This window comes from Macaca fascicularis, chromosome 20 (assembly GCF_037993035.2).
Source record: "Macaca fascicularis isolate 582-1 chromosome 20, T2T-MFA8v1.1".
Classification (NCBI taxonomy): domain Eukaryota; kingdom Metazoa; phylum Chordata; class Mammalia; order Primates; family Cercopithecidae; genus Macaca; species Macaca fascicularis.
In genome coordinates, this window is record NC_088394.1 from 48,508,538 (window position 1) to 48,533,575 (window position 25,038).

At 42.7% G+C, this 25,038-nt stretch overlaps 2 long non-coding RNA genes across 2 annotated transcripts in view; one reads left to right on the top strand and one right to left on the bottom strand.

The window, feature by feature from the left end:
- LOC141409275 (uncharacterized) overlaps positions 1 to 25,038 on the bottom strand; it is a 70,705-nt gene that overhangs the window by 24,753 nt on the left and 20,914 nt on the right. The gene's annotated exons all lie outside the window — the stretch shown is intronic.
- On the top strand, positions 19,806 to 20,827 carry LOC135968777 (uncharacterized). The gene is made up of 2 exons (XR_010583743.1): positions 19,806 to 20,078; positions 20,651 to 20,827. It is a non-coding gene; the product is annotated as an uncharacterized lncRNA (long non-coding RNA).

Here is a 25,038-nt window from a genome sequence, read left to right on the forward strand (position 1 = left end):
GGAAGTGAGTGGTACATAATGCAGGAGAGGGGAGAGGAGGTGCCTGATAACCCTGAGAGTCTGGGAGCTGCTGCCCCAGTGAGCCCCTCCATCTATAACACTGGCGGAAACTGTAGTAAGCAGGCTTTGCAACAGTGGGAAGGGTGCATGCCGATGTTAGGGCCTCCCATCCAAAAGCAAGGCCAGGATGGATCCAGGGTGGTGAATAAATGAAACCTAATCCAGGACCTAACAAAGGAGACTATGTCAAGTCCAAGAGGAGCGCCCTGACAGTTTCCAGCGTCATAGAGCACATTGTACCACACTATGCTATTTCACCAAGGAGAAATTTCATAAACATTTTAAAAAGTAGATTCTCAAGACTAGACGTTATTTTAATATTGCTTATTGACAATTATAAGGTAAAGAATGTTGGCAAGCAGGTAGAAAAGAAAAGTAATTACTAGCACCCAATACTGGTTCTCCAGAAATAGATCATAGTGTACCAGCCAATTTCCATTTTTGATAAAATTACTTTGCTGACATACATTGATCTAAGCATTGCTGCTGGCCATGCCACTGATAATATTTTTCTGGACAACATGCCAAAACACAGGTGAAATATTTTTTTTGACTGTACAGCAGATTTCAATCAACTGTACTCAGCTCTCTAGAGATATGCCACAGGTGCTTGTTTTTACTCTTGTGTTGATTGTGTTCAATATTCTTTCCTCAGTGATTTGGAAGAAGATGTAGCAGGCATACTCACATTTATGGAAGAAATCATTGGCATGTTTGATGGTAGAATCAGGATTCAAATTATACTGACCGGCCAGGATGTTAGGTCAACACCAACCATATGCAATTTAAGAGTAATAGAATCTGTATTTAACATTAAAAAGTCAGTTGTGTTGGTACAGGATTGGGGAGTTGCATTGACAGCAATTGAGTTGGAAAAGACCTGGGAGTTTTAATTAACTCAAAGTTCAATAGGATCCAACAACAAAACAGCTTATTTTTTAAAGCAATTTTAGGCTGCAGTAATAAAAGTCTTATTCTCAGTTGAAGGGCAGTGATGATCCTAATAGATTCTGTGAGGCTACATCTGGAGTATTGTGTACTCAGTTCTGGGTGAAAGAGTGAGCAATTACATACAGGAGGGATTTCAAATGCATGTCACACAAGGACTGGTTATCAGCATTTATCAGGGATAAATGCGAACAAAATGATAATATTTTACAGGAATAATAGTGACCTCCATCTATTTGACGAGCATTCAGGTGTAAAAGGGAGTAAACCTATTCTTTTTGCTCTATGCTTTAGTCAGCTATGGTCACATTAATACTATGTTGGCTTGTAACAACATCTATTTATCTCTTATGCATTCGCAGATAAGCTGGAGTTTGTCTGATCTAATGTAGGCTTGATTGGGCTTGGCTCCAGGTCATGACTGGGGTTCAGGTTTGCTCCATGTATTTCTTTTTCTTTGGGAATCAGTAGGTGCCCATGGGAATATTTTTCTTACAGTGATAGAAGAGGCACAAGAGGGTGCACGCATCAAAAGCCTCTGCTGATATCATGTCTGATATCCATTGCCCAAGTTAAGCCATCCTAAATTTAAGGGGCTTCAGCCACTATGAGGCCGTGGGAAGGGAACTGCATGTGTTCCTATTACAGAGTAGTGGAATAAATAATTTAATTTATTCCACTCCAGAGTAGCAGGTCAAAACGAGGGTCAGTGGTCTGAAGCTATAGGAAGATATATTTTGGTAATAAAAAACTGGATGCTCATTGGAACTGTCCAAGGATGGATGCAAATTACTGAAGTCTTTGTCCTAGAAGGGATTAGACAGAGTTCAATGGCTCATTTCCCAAGAGCATCCCAGATGGAATTCTGGTGTTATTTGGAAAGTTAGAGTTTGAGCCAGTCAGTATCTTTCCTACTGTAACATCCTCAAATTCCATAGTCCTGTTCTATCCCATACTCTTCCTTCTGACTCTGACATCCTGAGGCTTTTATTCTCTGTGCCATTCCTTGGGGAACCTAATTATATATGGCTTCTTTGTGTCTCTAAGAGATTCCATGAGTATTTCTTGTCTTCCTAATCGCTTTGGAAGCATTTCAATGTTGCAGGCTGAGTCTTAAATTTCTCTTGAATTGCTTATAGCCATTAGCTCGGTATCAGGCACCAAGCCTTTAGCATGGCATTAAATCATCACCGAACACCCAGTGCAGCCTCAAACCATCTTTGTAGCCTCTCTCCTACCTTTCCCATCTGATTATCCAGCCAATTTGAGATACCTGTCCTACGCGATACATAGCTCCTGCTTTTCAAGGCTTTGCTCACTTATAGACCGTTCTCCTTGTCCTCACATGTCTAGACCCCACCCATCCCACCCAGTGCAAACCAAGTGCTACCTTTTCCAAGATGTTTTCACTGATTCTCCAATCAGAAAGAAGTCTCTCTGCCTTTTCTGAATGGTCTTAACACTTCTCATGGTATTTAAGATGTTTATGGTACAGAAAAGTGATTCTCAAATCTAACTTTTAATCAGTGATGACTTGAGAATACTTAAATCGTACATGCCCAGGTCCCATCCCAAGATGGTCTCATATTGCTACTCTGGAAACAGAAACTGCAAGTAATAGCAGTGTTAGCAATAAAGCAGGAACTCACATAGCAAAGCGTATGGAAATAAGTTATTCCAGGGTTGGTATGGCAGTTTAATGATGCCACCAAGAACCTAGGCTCTTTCTTCCTGATCTGCCATTCTCAATGTATCAGCAATGTCTTTCCTCATGGTTGCAAAACAGCAGCTATGGCTCCAAGCATCACATCCTCACACCAGCATACCAGGCAGGAACAAAGCAGGCATAGGAAAAGTGTTCTTCTCCCATATCTCTCTTGCTCGAGAAAGAGAACCAGGAAGTTTCCTACAGACATTTCCTCACACCTCATTGGCTGGAACTGGGTCACATGCACATCCTTGACCTATCATTGGCAAAGGGAAATGGGTCATCAAGATTGCTTAAGGCCAAGCAGGAGCCACTGTTGGGGTTAGACTGTCCTGAGCAAAATCTAGGCTCTGAACGATAGGCAAGAAAGAAGAGGGGATGGCCACAACTTCCCTTACATGGTGAATAAGAAGAGCAGCTTACGTAAGTAGATGCCCCTATGGGACGGTAATCTTGCTGTGGGCAGAAACATGTCCATGCACACAGAAGCTTTAGGAATCTTCAGAGAGGCTCCATAGTCACTTGTGAATCACTTGAAGCCTCTCTCTCCGAGCCATTGTCTTGAATGCTGTTTTTAACTGATTACAATGCATGCAGCTCCCGTACCCCACTTATTTTGGCTTTTGAGGATGTTCATTTCCCCAGAATCTCCAAATATAAATCAGGTTTTCACAGAGCCCTCACAGGTATAGAAATCATCTAAAGATATGCTAGTGATTTGGGTTTCTAGAAAAATGTATATCTATGAAGGAGGCATGGATTAAGCACAGGTAGCATGTATGATTTTTTCTTTTCCTTTCATCACCTGTAACAAGGCAGGATGGAGACTGAATGCATCAGACAAAACAGGGATCAAATACCAGTTTCAACATTTGCTGCCTGTGTGACCTTGGGCAAATTCTGTAACCTCTCTGAGCCTTGGTGCCTTGTTCTCCTCATGCATAAAATGAACCCTCCTGCAGGGATGATATCTAGACCAAGACTGATAATAACAGTAATAATGGTTACCCTGTCACGGGTGTCCATTCCATGAAAGGCCTGATTCTAGGAATTTTATACACATTATCTTTTTCCCCCCGCAGAAACGTGGTCTCACTGTGTTGCTCAGGCTTGGGTGCAGTGGGGCAATCGCAGCTCACTGCAGCCTCAAACTCCTGGGCTCAAGCCATCCTACCATCTCAGCCTCCTGCCTGAGTAGCTGGGACTACAGATTTCAAATATTTTTTTTTCCATTTTTTTGTAGAGGCTGAGGTTTTGCTATATAGCCCAGGCTGGTTCTCAAACTCCTAGCCTCAAGTGATCCTCCTGCTTTGGCCTCCCAAAATACTGGGATTACAGGCATGAGCCACTGCACCTGGCCACGTCATCTTCACAAAAAATGCAATGAGTTAGGGGCTTGTGTTGCTCCCAACGGTTAGAGTATCAAAGGGACCCACCCGAAGTCACAAAGCTAACTGGTGAGGGTTGAACCCATGTGTCTGACTCCAAAGCCAGTTCTGCAGGATATTAATTGTGTATTTCTTGGTTTCTTTTTTTTTTTTCTCCAATTATTTGGTGCTATGCCAAAATCATCAGAATTGTTCCTGTAGGCACTCCTTTTCTTAATTACATATTGCATTGTTCTCTTTCTCACTTTCCTTTGTTTGATCCAAGGTAAATTTTTAGTCTTTTAAAAAATGCTCATACATTATAAATCCTTGCTAATACACAGTTCTTTCAGACTGTCCTGCCTTGCTTGGGAAAGCAGATCTGGGTCAGGGAGAAAGAAGGACCGATGAACTCAAATAGCCTTTTCACTTTTATTCTCTGTTTTCACATCAGAATGCAGTGTCACCAGTGAATCCCCTCCTCGTAATCTCTTCTTTCCTGGAGAATACCAGCCTGGTTTCACTTCCCTTTTAAACTATCCACAGATCTTTGTGCCCCAATCACTTTAGCTGTATTGCACTAGGCCTCGCCAGTGGCACAATATCCTTTTCATAATAAGGTCTCCCACATGACACAGTAGACTTTTGTACCTGGCCAGAATCACCACATTCATCGCAGATACCACGTGCTGTCTATTGGATACCCTCATTTTCTCTTTTCAGGAAGGGCTGGTGTCGGCTTTCCTCCTGCCTCTTATGAACCAGGAACCTGTATCTTGGGGCTGCTGTTTTCCAGCCTCTGCCAAGTTTCCATTTTTGTGGGACATGAGTTAACCGGCATACCCATACCCAAGACTGGGACTTAGGTTAACTGAGGGTTGGCATTCTCCCCAAAGCCTGTTTTGCATATATTTTTGAAAACCTGTTGATTTTCTGCCTACCTTCTTTCCTCCATGAGTAGACTTCAATGAACACACCACTCTCCTTCTTCGGTGATTACCTGGTCTCACCTGCTCATCATACAAGAGCCATTGTTATTGTTAGGGCTGACAGATTCTCTTTGCATGTGATTTAGTCTGCATCTGTAGTGTCCACAGAACATATTCTAGAAGTTAAAAATATATAATATAATGAAAACCCTGATGCAACTTTTGCTTGAAATATGAGTATAGCGAAGACATTTGACAGAAGAGCCTGAAAATAGGTTAATAGTAGTATAATTGCATCTAATAAGAGCTACCATTGATTAAGCCTATAATAATGCTAGTAACTCCCCTAAACATGCTCTATACATTACCTCATTCAGTCTACATAATAAGACTCAGAGGAATGTATTACCATCCCAGATTTACAGGGTAACTGTATTACCATCCCAGATTCACAGAGAAAATTAAGGCTAAGAATGTTAGGTAATTTTCCTAGTAGACTGCAACTAGTAAGTATCAGAGAAGGGATTTGAACCCAGGCCTCAGCTTGTTTCCAAGTCCACAAACTTAGCTGTTGCTACCCAGCTTCACTGATTTTCGTTCCGTGCACCGCCTCTGGGATGTTTCCGTATTTGCCTTCTGGTTAATATTTACTCCTTCCTCCCTAGCACACCACATTAAGGGTGTGGCATAGGCTTTTCACTTCCTGAATGTTTGTTACCCAGTTTCAACCAGCTTTACTCTCTTTCAGAGTGACATAAAAGTGACAGCCCTTTAAGCTCACAGAAAACCAGGAGCTGATTTCAGTACGCAATTGGCTACCATGCGCGATTTTGTCTTTCCTTTTATGTTGTTGAAAATTCCTCGATGGCAACATGGCCCACACATTATCTAACCTTCAGACAATCCCAGAGGATCTGCAGGAAACCCCCAAGCACCCCAGAGGGGTCACTGGCAACAAATGGATTAAGGAAATGGCCTGATTTATAGTATTATTGGGGGTCAGCATGGAGAATTATAGACAATTTTGTTTCTACTGTAGAATCGGCATGGTAGAGTGAATATGGGCTTTGGGAGTCAAACCCAGGCCTGTAGGATGACCTGGGAAGCAGTCTACGCAGCTTTGGCCCATTTCAGCTTGTAAGATAGAGAAAATACATCATCCTAGAACTATTGCATGGATGTACGAGATTTTGTATATAAAGTCCCCAGCAGATACCTGGCACACTGTAGGTGCGCCCAAAACCAACGCAACAGTTTTTAGAAGCTTAGCTTGACTCAGGCTGAAATTTCAAAAGATCTAGGGTTCACTCTCCACCCATTTCTAAGCCATTGAGTGAAATGAACATGTTAGTTCTGGTGTTGACTTCAGTATCCTAAGTTGGGAGGTAGAACTCATCATTCCACTCCTCCTTAAGTATTTTGATAAGAATAACTGAGAAGTCCATGTAGCATTTTGAAAATATAAAATACTGTTAGATTGTTTTGTTTTATTTTCATAGTAAAGAGAAAGGAACAAGGAAGGGAGTGGAGAAAAGGAGAAAAGAATTCAGGACTGATATTTTCAAATTTCCAAAGTGAACGAGATTGGTGTTTGGTACTCTTTGATCTCTCCTTTTCTTAAAATAAAGGGAGGGGATGAGTGTGTTAGAGTCCACCCCATCTAGAATTAGAGAGAGAGGGAAAGAGGGAGGTAAAAAATCCTTCCTATTATCCCTCAAATTGTGCCACAGTGAAAACAACTCACTCTGCTTTTATATCAATGACCTTACTGCCTCAGTGTCCTCATCTGTTGAAATGTGTTTAGGAACAGCTGACTTGCACACCTGTCCAAGGTGTTAGAAAAGCCAGATAGATAAGACAATGGGAAAAGTTATTTTGAAAATCAAGTAGTATTAAAATCAAGGTAGAGAGAAGGAACACCAGGCCAAGAGTGAGCAAATCTGAGTTTGAAGCTGGGCTTGGATGATCGCCGCTTTGTGACTTTGGGCAAGTCATTTCACCTCTCTGCACTGCAGGTTCCTCATCTTGCAATGTGGAAAGCAGAACCTCTCTGTGTTGGAGGATCCTGTGGGATCCCGCATGACATGGCACCTTGAAATTGCACTTACAGGCTGGGCGCGGTGGCTCACGCCTGTAATCCCAGCACTTTGGGAGGCCGAGGCGGGTGGATCATGAGGTCAGGAGATCGAGACCATCCTGGCTAACACAGTGAAACCCCGTCTCCACTAAAAATACAAAAAAAATTAGCCGGGCGTGTTGGCAGGCACCTGTAGTCCCAGCTACTCGGGAGGCTGAGGCAGGAGAATTGCTTGAACCTGGGAGGCGGAGGTTGCAGGGAGCCGAGATCGCACCACTGCACTCCAGCTTGGATGACAGAACAAGACTCTGTCTCAAAAAAAGAAAAAAGAAATTGCACATACAGGGCACATCGTTTCTGCCATCCCCTAAGGTCAATCCTGGGTGATTGCTGGCCTTTTGTTTTGCTATGTTTTCCATCTTTCTCACAAAGTAAAAATGCAGACATGTAAATTCTCTATCTATGTGCACTTCAGGAACTTCCAAGGTCCCTTTGGGGTTATATCCTTCCTTAGCCTCTCGCAAACCTGAAAGCAAGGTGACTGTAGGACAAACTGTGTGGGCACTGGATGGGAAATGCATGCCTCTAGTAGAAGGGGAAGCCAGAACTCAGAGCCAAAGAACAGGCACCATGAGTCCAGGATGTCCAAATCTGACTGCTAAAGGAATGCCAGTGATACTGATTGTTTTCCATATAAAATCTAACATTTAAAGAATACAGGCTCAAGAAGAATGATAAACACTGCACAGGGCAAGTTTTATTGTTTTTCTTAAAAGAGCTGAAAACCATAATCTAATGCATCTGCCCTTTGTTACAGATTGGGGCCTGGAATCTAGGGAGTAGAGAAAGGCTGCCTGGCTGGTCAGCAATCGAAACACAGAGCTGGGGCCATCTAGTTCAAATGCAGTGTTCATCATTCTTTGCTAAGCACAAGGCGACCGTGATTGTTGTGGTTAGCAAGGTCTCCTGACTTCCTAGGCAGACCTTGTTCCACCACACTGGACTTTCTTTGCTAGAAAGGACGTGGAAAAAGGAGTGACAAAAGAGGAGAAAGTGCTAGTGAAGGAAAGAGAGGAAGAGAGACGAAGGTCCCCAGTTGTTATTACCTAGGGAGTGCCCAGCGAGCCTCTCAGAGGAACACAGGTAGGTACCCCTTTCTCCTGCTTGCACCAGCCCACCACCAGCAATAACAACTGTGCACCCTCACTGTTGCCCCCATGCATGGAGCAGAGATACAGCAGAGATAGGGAGAAAAGAGTTTTCAAAGGTGAGTTGAAATAGTGACTTCTTTAAGTGTGGCAGGTTTGGCTGTATTCCGGTATCCTTGCCACTGCACCAGGTGAAGGGGAAGCAGACTGTAAAATACTTTGAATATTATCAAAGGTTATTTGGGGGGAAAAAAAAAAAACCAGCAACCACCTCACCTGATTGTGCCAGGTTTGTGATAGGAATCTAGGGGAGAGGTGTCCTCAATGACCTCCATTTCTTGAATGACCCTTGGCCCACCTGCTACCTCTGAGATGAGTCAGGGGACACAACTTTCTTGCTTTCCGTCATCACTTGCCTGCTACTGCTGCAGCAGCTCAAGTGGAAAATGTCACATCTTGAAGTCATGGCTTTGGTGTCTGGTGGGTAGAGTTTCGACAGAGCCACTCGTGAGCTGTGTGGTTTAATCTTTCTAAACCTCACTGTCTTTAGCTCTAAAATGGGGGTAGCAGCCTCAATGAGCAAACTAAAACAAAATAACAAATGTAAAGCACTTATCCCAAGACAAGGCATATGAGAAGTATTCAACAAAGGACAGCTCTAGTTATGGTGATGATGGTCTCTAAAGCTTCCAGACTCAGATTCCTAACCAGACAGCCATGAGAGATGGTTCCCACAATGGCAAAAGGGTAGGCTCCAGGCTGCCTGAGTTTAAATATCCTGACTCTACCACTTCAGCAAGTTACTTAACTCTGTGCTTCTTGCCTCATCTGTAAGATGGAGATACCCCATTGGGCTGTTGTGAAGATTGGCAGGGATCTTATAATGTGCTCAGCACAATGCTTGGATGCTGCTTGGATGATGTTATTATCCAGGTGGGCACTGCGGAACACAGACTGATACTCAAGCTCAGCACTTGCCTTCATGGAGCTGACAGTCTAGATAGACTAGGTGCACATGAGATTTTTCTCAGTGAAGTTATAATCAGTGCTGCCCGTGCCACCCATCTGGTCTCAGCATTGCTGCTCATTTGCACTGTCGTGACTCATCTTTCTGCTGCTGACCTTAAGAAACCTTGCCATAAGGTCTGCTTCGGGGAAACTAAATTATGACAGATACAAACTGAAGTGCCAAGATGAATTGTCCAGATAGGTGGCCAGTGCCAGGAATTTGTGTTTGAGACCACTGGGAGAGAGGTCCTTTTCCCTGGCTCCCTGCAGTGGAAAACTGCTGTATGTCTGATACCTGTGCTCCATGAATTTACCCTCAAGTTCTTATTTGGGAACAGGCTTGCTTAGCAATGTCCCTGGGGGCAGGGAGCCATGGGTGGGCTGATGCAAGAGACTGTAGTTGTGTCTCTAGGCTGTGACAGCATCCCAGCTGTGGGCTTCTCAATTTAAACGCAACATCTGTGCACAAGAGGAGGCACCCTCCATCCAGGCAAGTTGAAGTTTTCTTTCTTGTAACTTTAACAGAGGTTAAAATGTAAACACAAAACAAAGCAAAACCCAACTTAACTCTCTGGATCCTGTTTCTGTTAAAAACATTTTTTTAAAATAATAATAATTAGAACAGTAGACCCAGCTGAGAGAAGTCTGTCTCAAAACAACGGGAGAGACTAAAACACACTCTCCCCCAAACAGATAAGGAAATAGTGAGCTAAAAAGTAAAACTTAAGAGTGCTACTTCTCAACTCAGTAATTAATGTATGAATAAGTTCTAGCCCAATTTCCTATGAAAAATAACAACACAGAAAGAGAAAAGAAAAGCCACTCAGATGCAGCAATGACATCCAAGTGTTCACTGGAGAAATTTAATATGTATCAGAGAAAAATCTGCCTTCTCCAAAATGTTGCCCCCTCCAAAAAAACATTCTTCTTGTTGTAGCATTTTTCCTCCACACTGACAGATAGTTTGAAAATAAAGCAGCAGACTAGAGTAGAGTGTGGGTGCCCACGCCTTAGAACAAAGAGATTAAAGAATAGGCTTTTCTTCAAATAAATTCGACTTTTTTTGCAACAAATTCAGGGTCTGGACAGTTTAATGAAGAACAAAGAACGCTCAGACCCCTCTCTTTCAGCTTTTCCAAACAAACACAGTCATTTCCAACCATTCACAGGTGTTTTTCTTCCCAAAACAAACACAGAAACAAATATTTACAGAGTTATGAAAATTCAATAGAAGTCACGGGAGCACAAATTTCCTCACCTGCGTCCAAGATCTCTGGCCTGGGATTATCAAACAGAATGTCACACCTACTTTCCATTACGGGACAGGAAACCTTTGGGCCAAAGAGAATCAGTCCGCAGAATGTATTCATAAGGATAAAGGCCTCATCTTTTCAAGAAAGTGTTTGCGGCTCCAAGGAAGAATGGACTTTGGACAAAGGAAACACCAGTGACTTTTTCCTCATCTGCCCAAATGGGCAGCAATGCCCTTGAAGAGCTCATGACTGCCTTGTGAATTAATTCCCTTTGTTGACCAACAACACAAAGTGTGGTGCTGACTACCACACTGACCACCAGGAATAATTTCTCACTTAGGTGTTTGCAGGAAAGGCTCTTGTTTGCTTTTCTCAGATGTCCCGGATGTGAACAGGCCTCAAAATTAGGAAATGCAGCTGGGAATGGTTGCTAACAACAATGCTTATTTCATCTTTTTTCTTTCTTCAATACACTAGAGAAACAGGCAAGAAAAGAAAATAATGCAGTTATGGAAGGAAGGAGGAAAGACAGAGGGAAGGGAGCAGGGCAGAAGGGAAGGGGAAAAAAGATGGGAGAGAAAGGAAGAAAGGGAGGGCAGAATGGGGACAAAAGATAGCAGGGAGGGAGTGAGGGAGGAAGGAGCAGAAAAGAGAGGAAAGAAGAAAGGAAGGAGGGAGAGAGGCAGAGAGAGAGAGAGAGAGATAAAAAGAAGGAATGAGAGAGAAACCTGCTGTTGTCAGACCCTGACTGGTTTACACTGAGGAACCAGATAGCCTCTCAGTGAAAAGCTGAGATTAAGCTCACAACATAATTTCCATTATGTTAATGTTGCTTTAAAATATATTGCACAGAGTGCTGCAACAATCAAATTATCAATTATAATGTCTACTCAGAGTAGAAAAGTGTTGCAAACAGAGGGCTGATTACTGCTTCAGTACATCCAATCTGCATACTCATTGTTCAGTACAGGGAAAACAAATTATCTTGTGTTGGCCCCAGTTCAAATTTAATTAAATGAGTGCAAAGCAATTATAATAAAGTACAATAGTGTAGTAATGAAAGGAAAATAACTCATTAACCTATTAATCTTTATTTATGTTCCTCTCAAATAACTATGTAATTTCTTTATCACTGCATCCCATAAGAAAAAGTAGGGTCTCACTGCTCATGGCCTGGTTTAACAGGTTCTATTTGGTTAAGATGCCTTTGTGGCCACCATTTATACTCACTTTGCTTAGCTTTGGGGCCACACACCCCCTCAGCTCTCTGTCATGCTCCCTGCCCACACGTACGCGTACCTGGTCTAGATTTAGCGCTCCTCTCCCACATTTCCCTGACACTTGTCAGTTACACAAGGTCAATCTCTCTGGAAGTGAGAAGTGCTTACCACAGCATATGGGAAAGAGGCATCCTCCAGCATCTGGTATGTAAGGCAATGCAAAAAAGGGGGAGAGGACAGAATCACTTTTGGTTTAGAGAGAGCCCATTGCTTTACAGCTGAAAAGATTCCACTAAAAGCTAACACTCCACTATGCTTTCCAGTTAATAAAGTTTTTTACATGTATGATTTCATTGAAGCCTCCTGATAACACTGTGAGGGTGCCTGATGTACAGATGAGGAAACAGATTGATGGAGTAGAAAAGTATGTTGTCCAAGCCTTGCCACTCATGAGAAGCAGATCCAGGATTCTAATTTAGGTCTACAACACCTAAATCTTCATTTCATTCCCCTAGAACCTTGCTATTCAAAGTATGGTCCAGGGACCAGGAGCATTGGCCCCACCTGGAAGCTCATTGGAATCTGGGCCTCACCTTAGATCTGCAGAATAAGACTCCACATTTTACAATATCCTCTAGTGAGTCTTACACACTGAAGTTTAAGAGGCACTGGAACTATTGGATAGTACACTGCCTTTTACTGAGAGAAGGGTGACTTAGGCAAATCTCCCAGCAACTACTTGGTTAAGCATTTCCTTGCAATTTGCAACACCTTGAGATGACCTTGAGATTATCTTGGGTGATCAAGGTTGATTCTGGCTTCCATTTTCATGTTATCTGAAGACAGGGCTGGAAGTAGTGGATGTAGTAAAAGCAGAAAAGATTTCTCTTTCTAGATCCACAGCAGACCCGTAAATCTTCACCTTTTTCTTCCAAAGAGAATTTGTAAAATAGAGAGAAAGGAGAGGGGAGAAACGGATGAATTAAGGAAGGAAACAGACACTTGTTAAGTTTCTACCCTGTTCTTGGAGGTTTTCCATGTATTCCTTCATTTAATCTTTACAACAAGCACCTTTTTAAGATAAGGTAACTGACGACAGGTTTAAGTGATATGCCCAAAGTCACCCACACTGCTGGGTAACAGAAATGGTATTTGGCTTGGATTCAAAGTTTACACTTTCACTGTACTCTATTTTCTCTTAAAAAAAAAAAAAGGAAAAAGGGAAGGAAATCAAGATGAGATAAAAGGGTGGTGTGGTAGTCATTAGTGCTGTTCACCAAGTATCTCCAGTTTTTAGTCTCTGAGGTATGTGAAGGATTATACTTCCTGCCCTGCTTAGAAGTAGGTGGGAGCCATGTAAATAGCTTTGGCCAATGAATTGCCTGCAGAAGTTTCATGTTTCATTTTCAGATCAAATATTTAATTGCTTGTGGACACCTTACAGAGCTGTCTCTCTTTCCTCTGCCATGAAAATTGCCAATATTCAAGATGGTGGTTGCATCATAAACCTGTGTTCCATAGTGAGTGAATATGCTCACCAAAGACCCCCACCAACCTATGACAGACACATAATGAGAGTGATAAAAGCTTTGTGTTATTTTGAGCCCCTGAATTATGATGGTTGCTTGCTACTGTAGCATAACTGAGCCCATCCCGACTCTTCCAGATGCTAGGAAGTGGTAGGAAGGGAAACAGTTAACATTTCTACACTGCATCTTTTTCACTTGAGACTCACAGCATTCCTATGAGAAAGGTAAGGAATGGCTATTATTTATTATGTATTTATAAATTACTATTTACAGATAATTTAATACTGACAAAGCAGTTTAAGTGTCCTGCGCAAGATCACAAAGTTTGTAAGTGGAAGGGCTAGGTGTGGAGCACAGGGCTTGTAATGACTGATCTTTCTTCAATGCAGAACTCTTCCTCCAAAAGAGGACTGGAGCACCATTACCTGCCCTTGGGTATACTCAGATTGGAATATCTAGCTCTGTACTCACACTCCTCTTCCCCCACCACTCAGGAAGAATCCAAGTTATTGGGTAAAAATCAGGCCAAGGAAAAACAAGTACATGCAGTTGCCAGCAGATGATGACACTGGGTCTTTGCTGGGGGCAGAAACCACCAGAGAAAGTTCACAATGATAACCCTCAATGACGTCAACTGTAAGGAACTCCACTGTCCATTTTGAGGTGGGTTTTTTTTTTTTTTTGGAGAAAGGGTCTTGCTGCATTGCCCAGGCTGGAGTGCATGGCACAATCACTGCTCACTGCAGCCTCAGCCTCCTGGGTTCAAGTGAACCTCCTACCTCAGCCTCCCAAGTAGCTAGAACCACAGGTGCATGTTACTCCACCCAGCAAATTTAATTTTTTTTTTTTTTCCAGAAACAGGGTCTCCCTATGTTGCCCAATCTGGTCTCTAACTCCTGGGATCAAGCAATCTTCCCACGTTGGTCTGTCAAACTGCTGGTATTACAGGTGTGAGCCACACGCCTGGCCTGAGTTCATCTTTCATGTGATTGTTTTTGCAAGATAGAAAGGCAAAAGTCAGTAGTTGCAGGATTGACCTTATAATATGATCTTAAAAACATTGTCTCCTAGTTTGCATATGGAAGAATCTCAACTAAATAACCTCCTTTTAACCAGTTCGCTAAACAAACCAAAGTTCTCCCTTTTTCCTATAAAACACACTTCTAATGCAGGTTGAAGGCTCATGGCAAGTAGGCTACTGTCCAGCATGTCCAGGGTCCTGCTCTCCCATCATTGAGTGCTATGTTTACTAAGAGTCTATTAGGTTCATTCCCAGGCCTGTTTATTCTCATTGTATTTCTTATTGTCATTATGCACATTAATGTAATGTGAGTCAGAAAAAAAAACAGATATATCTGTGAAGACTGGATAGAATGCTTTGGGAAGATTTGATAAAAGCAAGTTATTAAAAAGAGTGTTGGCAGATCTGTAACAAAAAAAATTGAGAAAAGTTATGATCTATATGGAACCTGCCCTCAGAATGCTCTTTTAGTTTCCCAAGGCTTCACATTCTGTGTTAAAGAAACAAATTGAAATTCATGGACAATGCACTGTGAGTGTGATTTATATAAGAAAGGCCATCTAGAAGTCTTAGCAATGGAATGTAATCATGTTTTTTAAAAGCCTAAGTCATATATCAAATGATTGTCAAAACGATACCCCAAAACAATGTATAGGTTTTGTGTTAAAATAAAATGAAATATTTAAAGTATGGATCATTTTTAATCATTTCTGAATTCAAACCCTACCTATTTGTCCCAATTACTTCTGATAGAAGGACTTCCACATAATTACTTTTCCTGTTTGCCATTTTCCCATTTCCCCTTCCACAGACATACTGTGCTACCTTTAGGTTCGAGGTATATATCTTTCACATATCTTTCACATATCTTTCTTTATCCAATTAGCTCATTCAACAATATTTATTTTTTAAATTTTTTTAAAGAGATGGAATCTCCCTATGTTACCCAGAGTGGTCTCAAACTCCTGGGCTCAAGCAATCCTCCCACCTCAGCCTCCCAAAGTGCTGGGTTACAGGCATGAGCCACCACATCTGGCCCTCAACAAATATTTCCTGAACAATTACTATGTGCCAAGCACTGGTTTGGGTGCTGGGCATAGACCAATGAACTGTAGAGCCAACAGTAGAGAAAACAGACTTTAAATAATCAGAGAATCATCATTTAATAATAACTGTGATGTGCATTATGGAGAAATTCAGAGTTCACTCTGTTTTTACGTAACTCAGACTTGGGATGGATTTCCTACTTCTGAATGGTAAAGTAAGTGTCTGAATAAATGAGCCACCAGCCTTCTTCCTTGTATTCTATTTTTAATGCAGTTTATTTGGGCCAAATGATCACGGTCATCCTTACCAGCTCCAGGCTGTGATTCTATAGTGGCTGGAGTGCCTTGGAGCTTAGAGCAGGTTATTTTAGTTCGCTCCATGGATACTCTCTCCACCCTTCTCCACTTTATGATGGTTAATATTGAGTGTCAATTTGATTGGATTGAAGGATGCAAATTATTGTTCCTGGGTGTGTCTGTGAGGGTGTTGCCAAGGGAGATTAACATTTGAGTCAGTGGACTGGGGAAGGCAGACCCACCCTCATTCTGGGTGGGCAAATTTAATCAGCTGCCAGCGTGACCACAATAAAAGCAGGCAAAGAACGTGAAAAGACTAGACTCGTTTAGTCTTCTGGCCCACATCTTTCTCCCGTTCTGGATGCTTCTTGCCTGCCCTCGAACATCAGGCTCCAAGTTCTTCAGTTCTGGCTTCCTTGATCCTCAGCTTGAAGACGGCCTATTGCGGGACCTCATCCTGTGACCGTGAGTCAATACTCGTTAATAAACTCCCTTTTATATATACATCTATCCTATTAGTTCCATCCCTCTAGAGAACCCTACTATAACCCTATTCTGTTCCCCAAGAGGTGGACCTTTATGGACCCAATCAACTGCCTCCCTCACCCTGTGCCTCCAGGAGGCTTGGAAAGCAGGACATGATGAAGGCTGTGGGTTTTGTTCTCCATATATCTATCTGCAGAGTTGTCAAGTGTTGGCAGCATCTCTCTTGGCAAAGCCACCGCCCTTGTCAAGCAGCATTCTCTTTATAGCTACTCTCTAGGTCAGGGATTGTCAAACAAGGCCCGGACTATGGGGTGGCAAGCAAAGTGCCTAGGAAGCCAAGGTTACCCTCAGAGTTGTGCAAGTGCAGGGCCCGAGAGTTCATCCTTTCTTAAATTTTGCACCCTGGACACCTCACTTGCCTTACCCTTGTCCTGGCCTTGATGCAAACTTCCTTTGTAAAGGCCTAGAGAATAAATATTTTAGGCTTTGTAGGCCAAACAGTTTCTGATGCAAGTATTCAATTCTGCTTTTGAAATATGTGGGCAGTCATAGACAATATGTAAACAAATGGGCACAGCTGTGTTTCAATAAAACTTTATTTTCAGAAACAGGTACTGGGCCAGATTTGACCCATGGGCCCTAGTTTGCCAACGCCTGCTCTAAGTGAGACAGTTCCCCACGGTTGCTTAGTCTGGGACAGCACAGTCCCTTGAGGTTTCCTTTAATCCTGCTCACATCTTTGCAAAAAGCCCCTTTACTAAGCTCCCCTCAAATTATCCAAATTGAGTGTGCCATCTGTTTCTTGCTAGGACCCTAATTGATGCACTTGGCTTTGCATTTCTCCAACACAGGCTTTAATTGCAGAGTACCAACAACAAAAAAACAACAACAAAAATGGAGACTACAACCAATTACTCTGTATCGGGGAAGGGGTGGTGTTTACATGTATTCATCCATTCCCAAATATGATAGAATATTTCACAAAGTTGCAATACACTCTTAAAGTTGATGGCAGCTGAAATAAATAAGCCTTTTTTTCCTGGGTCCTGCAGTCTCAACCCTGCTGCCCTACTTGTCCTCTTCTAATGGAATGGAGGTCTATTCTAATTAAACAAGAAAATACATCTTTTCACAAGGGGAGAACGGAGGACATTGTACTCTGTACCTCAAAGAAAGCATGCTTTAATAAGAATCCTTTTATAATCCCTGCTTTTATTTGTAGCTTCCCAAAGCTTTTGCTGTAATAAAAGGATTGTAAAGTTGACAAATATAAGCAGGGACAAAGAAGTTTGGGGAGATAATGCTCTGGTGAATGGGCTAGTATTTGAAAGTGTATTGATCCCTCAACACATAGAAGATGATCACGAAGAGCCAACGCTGCCATCAATCAGGGTGATATTTCTATTACAAAGTAAAAGCCCTTCCAGGCAGGGCTATCCATTTCTTATATCATGTAAGAATTATGCTTTATGCTGAGAAAGATAATTCAGGCCAAAATGCAGGGCTTGGTATCTGAAGATCTGGATTCAAATCAGGCTTCATAGAACTTCAAACCTACTGCTTTATCACATGGAAGCAGCAAATAGAGCTGTAACAAATGCAGTGTGTTCTGTTGTGGGGTTGCAGACGTCCTCTGTCATTCCACCATTATGACTATCGCAAGTAGCATCCATTACCCCTTCTGGCAAAGCCACCCATTTGCACCTGAGGTTCCTTCACTCTCACACTTAAAGCCTCACACTCTCCACTTCTGGTGGAGCTCCATCTCTGGGGCAAGGGTGGAACATGTGACCAAGCCTAGACCAATTAATATACTGTATCCCTAGGGCAGAGAGATCTGTTTAATTATAGGCAAATGATCCAGTTAGAGTCAATGAGACTTTCTAGGAAAGTGATTGTATGGACTGTCCTTTCTCACTAGGCTTGAATGTGAGGGCTGGAACTGCTGCAACCATTGCGGATATATGAGGAGCCTGAGGCTGAAGTCAGTAGAGTAGAAGGATGACATTGTTCAAGCCCCACAGAGAACCATGCCTAAAGCTGGCATTGGTTGGGAAAAAAATATAGACAAGTTTTCACACTTTCCGTTATCCAAACCCTTTGTAATGTGACTTTGCAGATTCTCCCATTGAGAACATTAAGAGATGGAAACTACTTCCTACTCCTTGAGTATGGGCTGGTCTTGTAACTTGCTTTGACCAATGCATTCCAGTGGAAGTGATGGTGTGCACTTTTGATGTCAGAAGCCTGCACCATGTAGAAAAACCTAGGCAAGCCTGCTGGAGGATGAGAGACAATGTGGATGAGAGCCAAGGCATCCCAGCCAATAGCCAGAAGCAGTGTTGCCTAGCTGACCCACAGCTAACTGCAGATCAATAAGGGAGCCCAGCTCAGACCAGAAGAAACATTCAACTGAGCCCAGCCTAAATTGCTGGCTTGCAGATTTTGTGCAAAATAAACAGTTGTTTTAAGCTACTGTATGTTGAGGTGATTTATTATTCATCAATAACTGATACACATCCCATCCCTGAATTTTTCAACTTATATGAACCGATAACTTTATTTTTGATGTAGTCAGTTAGGATTGGGTTTTCTGTTATTTGAAATAAAACAATTCTTAACCCATCAAAGATGTGTCTTCATTTCCCCCAAAAAGATAAGGATGCTGTCTTATCCTTATCCAAAGCACTTGCCCTATCTGGATCCAAAGCTGAGTGATTGATCAATAACTACTTAGTGATTGACTATGACATATTGACAGATTCACAAATCACATTTTGAAGAGCAAAGAATATATTTGCTCTTGAGTCTCCAGTGTCATCTCTAGGGGAATTGTACTTTATTTGACTTAGATCCTCAACAGAAATTTGGAAGATACAAGGCGCTTCTCCAACCATCACAGTAGCTGAAAACAAATATATCTGAGACATCGTACCTAAGGAACCAAACTCTGCCATCTCCCTCAAGGGAACCCAGAAAAATCTGGGCCTTAATTGTACCCTCCTTGCTATAAAAACCTGAAATGACATCATCTTTTTCTTTCTAAAATAAAATAAAGGCATGTAATGCTTCTAGGCAAGAGGTCCAGATGTATCTGCCTTTCCTGTCCTCCAGGACACTATCCACTTATTGCTACAACTTGCTGCATTTTTCCTGCAATTTGTATTCTTCTTTTTGAAAAAAAAAAAAAAAAAAGAAGGAGGAAAAACTAAAGCAGGGATTCCATAGAAGTCATCCTCTACTTTAGTAAAAAGGTAGAATCCACCTGACCTATTCTGTGTGTCAGAGTGGAATCCAGCAGCCAATTATCTCCAACTATTGGCAAATTGTGTGCGTGCGTGTGTGTGTGTGTGTGTGTGTGTGTGTGTGTGTGTGTGCGCACGTGCGTCGAGAGGGAGAGAGAGAAAATGTAGATATACACTGGCATTTTTATTCTTAAATCAGAGGATAACCAGGCTTTCTCCAGCCCAAGTGAGTTTACATTTTAAATTCTTAAACGGCTGGTTTTTTTTTGTTTGTTTTTGTTTGTTTGTTTGTTTGTTTCTCAGATCTGCAGACAAAGGTCCAAGAAGACTTTGTTGAAGACTGAAAAGAGAAATATACTTGGTGGAGAGAGATAACTCCTCTCCGCACAGAGGTCAGGAAAGGGAATCACAGACTGACATTTACCCTTCTCTCTGAACTCTCCCAGGCCTCAACGGCTCCTAATCTTTCTTCATTCTCCTTCCTTCTCATTCACAGGCTTGTATCTTTCCCCAGGAAGACTCAAGAAAAAGTCCAAGATAAGAAATTCCATTTATGAGAAAAGGAAGGCACAGGTTAATTTGGTTTATCTCCTCCAACCTGAACAATGGGTGTGAGTTCTGACAATTGCTCGTGGTCAGAACCATTCAAACTTTCCTTTCTCATTAGACGACAAGGCTGCAGCGTGAAGAGGATGCCATGTTGGGGAATTGGGTGTCAAGGAAAAGACATTCGAAGGTGCATGAACAGAGTGAAGGTGGTGCAAGCAAGTGCAGAGGAGGTGGGGAGACTGGAGTGCTGGGAAGGAGAGTCAGCAGAAGCTAGCAAACACGAAAGACACAACACAAAACAAGCAGTTGTGCAAATTAGGATGATAAGGGGGGAGTGGTCAAAGGTGTATTTCTCATGGCTCACCCAATGCAAACTCAGTCTGATGATCCTACAAGACTGACTGCACCTGGCCTCTGCATCCCTTCAGCCTCTTCCCCAAAAGGACTCCCCCTTATTGCCAGTCACACAAGCCTTCCTTCATTTCCTCTAATAGGCCCGACTTGTTTCTGCCTGCCGGTCTTGGCATTTGCTGTTTTTTCTGCCATAGCTGGCTCCTTCCCAAACACCAAATCTCAGCCCAAACAACATCTCCTCTGGGAGGCCAGCCTTGATCACCTTTATACAACACAGACCCGCTCCTGCCCATCACTTTCTATCTCATGACCCAAAATGTGCCCCTTCATGATAGCTCACACCAGCTAAAACCATCTTGTTTGTGCATTGCTCACTTGCCCCCTGCCTGTTTCTGGCTCTGGAAGGTCGGCCTCCTGTCACTGTCTGGTCTGCTGTGTGGTACCACCCATGCCCAGCACCTGGCCTGGCACATTGTAGGAACTCAGTGCAAACTTCTTGAGTGAAAGAAAAATGAAGAAACTCAGCCTTGGGAGAGAAAACAACTGTTAAATGATTATTTAATAAAATAGAGTATTAAACTATTTTATATTAAGTATTAATTTATTTCATAAAATATTAATTGTCTTTACAACAAGTGTGTCCTTAGTCATTGGTGTTTGTGCTTTGTAAATCTTCACATCCCATGGGGCCAGTAATGGGGGTGGGGGTTTCAGTGTGGGAAGGGGGTCAGGGAACCAGTCTGGCCTGCAGGGGTTACCTGCCCCATGGGTGCCTGCAGGCTCCGTGTGGTTTCAGTGGCATGGCACCCTGGTGGGAAGAGTGGCTCAGAATTGGTGGTGTATGGTGATAATAAAAAGCAAAACAACTTTTAGTTGATTATTGTTTTTTAATTCTATAGGGACTATGGCCCTTTCATTACCTACACCCTGTGGGGAGACTTTTCCCACATCTGTCCCACTCCCACCCTCACACTCCACTGTTTTTTTTTCCTGTTCTTGAGTGAACACACGCACTGGAAGAGCAGGTGTCCTTGAAGGGAGGATCAGCTCCATGACAGCACACATGTCCTCCCAAACACAAACATACACAAACACGGAACAAATTAGAATCTATCCTGGCTCCTGGGAACCCTTGCTCTCAGGCCACTAAAGCACCTTGATAATAAATTGTCCTGTGCCTGCTAACTCCGTCTCCACCTGCTCCTGGCAGAAATTTCTTCCCTCATTCCAGTCACTCTCTGGAGGGCAGGCAGAGTTCTGTTTATCCATGTCCACAGGCCATGCTAACCAATGACTCACGGCTTCCCCGCTTCCAGGAAAGCCACATGGCCCGGGATAAAATAGAGGAGGGAATGAGTAGGAGGAGAACTGGTCTCTTTATCCCAGCAATATGTACCTTGTGATGGCAAAACACCTAAAGACAATTACATTTACTTCTCATCTCTACCCTGGCCCTTTCACACCTAACAGAGTATGGCAATTGGTGCATGGATAGCACTGAGCTGAGTGATCCATCATTACCTCCTGCCATCGGACACTTATGTTCCATCCCAGTAGGGTCCCCTCGTCACAGTGAAGATCCAGTCTCTATGCTACCTCCATCTGATTTCTTCCTCGATCTCTACTCCTTTTATCCCACTAACAAATTTTGTATTATTACTTTCCATTTATTCAAAAGTATATATTTGTTTGTGCACAAAAAATAAAATTTCTCCTTTCGTATGGTTCAAATTTGAATCCCACATACGTGATATCTGGAAGCAAGTTGCTTTGCTGGGGAGATTTGTGAAATTTCCTCATACTCATGTTGTGAGCTACTTTGTGGTCCTCATCTCTTTTCACATGGACAAAGCTCTTACAGAAATTAAGAACTTTATTTTGTTGTAGAAAACCAGATGTAAGCCCATCAAAAGGAGAAATCTTGGCTCTTTTTGTTATTATAATAAATTTAGCATGAAATTGGTGATTAGAAAATATTAAAAGAAAGGAAGACAGAGAAGGAGGGAGGAGGAAGGTAGGAAGGGAGGAGGGAGCTAGAGAAAAGGGGGAGGGAGGAAGAAAAGAAATTAAGTTGTCCTGAAACTCAACTGCTAGGACAGTTACTGTGAGTAAAGAGGAAATAACAGTTTATAGAAAAATATGTTTCTTATTTTGAAAAAAAAAAGTTTGGAATAAAAAAATACAATTACCCCTATTTTTTAGAATTATGAGGAGTTTGATGAGTGACTTAAATGTTTATTAAACATCACTACTTCTACTTATAAAGGGGAAAGTTTTAACTAGAGTGATATTTGGGACTTAAAATGTCTGTGGTACCAATTTTATCCATTTCTCATCCCAGAGCAGGAAGTTTGCATTGTTTATGACTGAATGTTCAAGTATCTTTCTCCCACTAGGATTTACTGTAGGTTCATGGTAGTGACAGGGGATTTAAATAAAAGTTTTTAGATCTCAGTCAGTAAAAGGACCTGTGCTAGCCTAAGGAAAGAGGAAGAGGGGAGACAGGGTTGACACAGCGCTGGACAGAGGAGTCTGAAGACATGCATGGGGAGAAAAAAAACTGAGCTCATGTGACCCAAAGTCAAGGGTACTCTGGGCTTAGGTCTCAGCTGCAGTATTTATCAGTCATGTGACTCTGAGGATCATTTCAGCTCCCTGAGCCTCAGTTTACTACTCATCTACAGAACGGAATTAAAACATTAAATGAGATAATGCATTGCAAGACGTTTAGCTCAGACCAAGGCATATATTACATATACCATAACTGTTAGCTATTGTTATGATTATCTTTGTTGTTAGTATTATAGTCAAGACGCCTACTGCGGCCCGGGAGCAAGATGGCCGAATAGGAACAGCTCCAGTCTCCAACTCCCAGCGCGAGCGACACAGAAGACAGGTGATTTCTGCATTTTCAACTGATGTACTGGGTTCATCTCACTAGGGAGTGCGGGACAGTCGGTGCTGCTCAGCTGCTGCAGCCCGACTAGCAAGAGCTGAAGCAGGGTGGGGCATCGCCTCACCTGGGAAGCACAAGGGGGAAGGGAATCCCTTTTCCTAGCCAGGGGAACGGAGACACACAACACCTGGAAAATCGGGTAACTCCCACCCCAATACTGCGCTCTACCAAGGATCTTAGCAAACGGGCACACCAGGAGATTATATCCCACACCTGGCTGGGAGGGTCCCACCCCCATGGAGCCTCCCTCATTGCTAGCAAAGCAGTCTGCGATCTCGCGGCAAGGCAGCAGCAAGGCTAGGGGAGGGGCGTCCGCCATTGCTGAGGCTTAAGTAGATAAAAAAAGGGGCTGGGAAGCTCGAACTGGGTGGAGCTCACAGCAGCTCAAGGAGTCCTGGCTATCTCTGTAGACTCCACCGCTGGGGACAGGGCACAGCTAAACAACAACAACAACAACAACAACAAAAAAGCAGCTGAAACCTCTGCAGACGCAAACGACTCTGTCTGACAGCTTTGAAGAGAGCGGTGGACCTCCCAACACGGAGGTTGAGATCTGAGAACGGACAGACTGCCTGCTCAAGTGGGTCCCTGACCCCTGAGTAGCCTAACTGGGAGACATCCCCCACTAGGGGCAGACCAACACCCCACACATCATACGGTGGAGTACACCCCTGAGAGGAAGCTTCCCAAGCAAGAATCAGACAGATTCACTTGCTGTTCAGCAATATTCTATCTTCTGCAGCCTCTGCTGCTGATACCCAGGCAAACAGGGTCTGGAGTGGACCTCAAGCAATCTCCAACAGACCTACAGCTGAGGGTCCTAACTGTTAGAAGGAAAACTAAAAAACAGGAAGGACACCCACACCAAAACCCCATCAGTACGTCACCATCATCAAAGACCACAGGCAGATAAAACCACAAAGATGGGGAAAAAGCAGGGCAGAAAAGCTGGAAATTCAAAAAATAAGAGCGCATCTCCCCCAGCAAAGGAGCGCAGCTCATCGCCAGCAATGGATCAAAGCTGGACGGAGAATGACTTTGACGAGATGAGAGAAGGCTCCAGTCCATCAAACTTCTCAGAGCTAAAGGAGGAATTACGTACCCAGTACAAAGAAACTAAAAATCTTGAAAAAAGAGAAAAAGAATTGATAACTAGAATAATTAATGCAGAGAAGGCCATAAACGAATTGACAGAGATGAAAACAATGACACGAGAAATACGTGACAAATACACAAGCTTCAGTAACCGACTCGATCAACTGGAAGAAAGAGTATCAGCGATTGAGGATCAAATGAATGAAATGAAGCGAGAAGAGAAACCTAAAGAAAAAAGAAGAAAAAGAAATGAACAAAGCCTGCAAGAAGTATGGGCTTATGTAAAAAGACCATATCTACGTCTGATTGGGGTGCCTGAAAGTGAGGGGGAAAATGGAACCAAGTTGGAAAACACTCTTCAGGATATCATCCAGGAGAACTTCCCCAACCTAGCAGGGCAGGCCAACATTCAAATTCAGCAAATACAGAGAACACCACAAAGATACTCCTCGAGAAGAGCAACTCCAAGACACATAATTGCCAGATTCACCAAAGTTGAAATGAAGGAAAAAATCTTAAGGGCAGCCAGAGAGAAAGGTCGGGTTACCCACAAAGGGAAGCCCATCAGACTAACAGCAGATCTCTCGGCAGAAACTCTCCAAGCCAGAAGAGAGTGGGGGCCAATATTCAACAGTCTTAAAGAAAAGAATTTTAAACCCAGAATTTCATATCCAGCCAAACTAAGTTTCATAAGTGAAGGAGAAATAAAATCCTTTACAGATAAGCAAATGCTTAGAGATTT